Here is a 1,510-nt window from a genome sequence, read left to right on the forward strand (position 1 = left end):
GTGGCTGGGTGGGACCGTCCCCGGCCGGTGAGGGGGGGCCTCCCGGCGTGCTGGCCGCGCGGTGCGTGGGCGCACGCGCTACAGCCGGCTGGTGGGGGCGGCCAGTGGCAGGCGCGCCGGCCGACGGAGGCGGCAGGCGGCGCAGCTGCGCGCCGGCGCACCCTGCACGCGGCGCCGTGCGGCCAAAGTAGGTCCTCGCGGGCCCGGTGCGAAGCGCGGTGGACATCTGCAGTGTGCTGGTCCGATTGAGGACTGTGTGCGCTGAGGATGCGCCGCCGCCCGGCGCTCGGCGCCGCGACGCCGTCTGCTGCTCGGTCGCCTCTGCGGTTCTCGCAGGTGGTTTGTATCGCAGCTGTGCGGACGTGTTGGCGCGTGCGCTGTGCTGGGAGAGTTCGCTTCGGCACCCAAGTGGGGCTTTTGTCCTTCTGTGGCGCTGGCGTTGGAGCTGCCGGTCACCGTAGGTGGCGCGTGTTGTCTCCCGCCGGCAATGCCACGACAGCACGCTCCCGGGCCTCTGTCGGCAGCGGCAAGCTCAGTTGGGAGCACGGGTGGTCGCACCTAAAGCGTCTACTCGCCAAACTCCGGGCGATTGCGCCTCTCTCGAACCCGACCAAGTACTTAGGACGGCGCTGCGCGCCGCCGGGACCTGAGAGGGTTTCGAGGTGTATGGTGCAGGGGAGCTCAGCCTCCTCCTGTTTGCAGAATAATTGAGCGGACGCTTGCGTGTTCGCGCGGGCCCCCGGGACACACTCCCGGGCGGCCGGCTGCTCAGCTCTAGTTGACGCAGCTCCCTGGTTGATCCTGCCAGTAGTCATATGCTTGTCTCAAAGATTAAGCCATGCATGTCTCAGTACAAGCCGCATTAAGGTGAAACCGCGAATGGCTCATTAAATCAGTTATGGTTCCTTAGATCGTACCCACGTTACTTGGATAACTGTGGTAATTCTAGAGCTAATACATGCAAACAGAGTCCCGACCAGAGATGGAAGGGACGCTTTTATTAGATCAAAACCAATCGGTCGGCTCGTCCGGTCCGTTTGCCTTGGTGACTCTGAATAACTTTGGGCTGATCGCACGGTCCTCGTACCGGCGACGCATCTTTCAAATGTCTGCCTTATCAACTGTCGATGGTAGGTTCTGCGCCTACCATGGTTGTAACGGGTAACGGGGAATCAGGGTTCGATTCCGGAGAGGGAGCCTGAGAAACGGCTACCACATCCAAGGAAGGCAGCAGGCGCGCAAATTACCCACTCCCGGCACGGGGAGGTAGTGACGAAAAATAACGATACGGGACTCATCCGAGGCCCCGTAATCGGAATGAGTACACTTTAAATCCTTTAACGAGTATCTATTGGAGGGCAAGTCTGGTGCCAGCAGCCGCGGTAATTCCAGCTCCAATAGCGTATATTAAAGTTGTTGCGGTTAAAAAGCTCGTAGTTGGATTTGTGTCCCACGCTGTTGGTTCACCGCCCGTCGGTGTTTAACTGGCATGTATCGTGGGACGTCCTGC

At 60.7% G+C, this 1,510-nt stretch overlaps 1 non-coding gene across 1 annotated transcript in view; it reads left to right on the plus strand.

The window, feature by feature from the left end:
- The first annotated feature begins 788 nt into the window (after positions 1-788).
- LOC124572254 overlaps positions 789-1,510 on the plus strand; it is a 1,910-nt gene continuing 1,188 nt past the window's right edge. The window contains exon 1 of the ribosomal RNA XR_006972007.1: positions 789-1,510. This exon is cut by the window's right edge and continues 1,188 nt beyond it. This is a non-coding gene — a ribosomal RNA (small subunit ribosomal RNA).

Source organism: Schistocerca americana, unplaced genomic scaffold (genome assembly GCF_021461395.2).
Source record: "Schistocerca americana isolate TAMUIC-IGC-003095 unplaced genomic scaffold, iqSchAmer2.1 HiC_scaffold_179, whole genome shotgun sequence".
Taxonomy (NCBI): domain Eukaryota; kingdom Metazoa; phylum Arthropoda; class Insecta; order Orthoptera; family Acrididae; genus Schistocerca; species Schistocerca americana.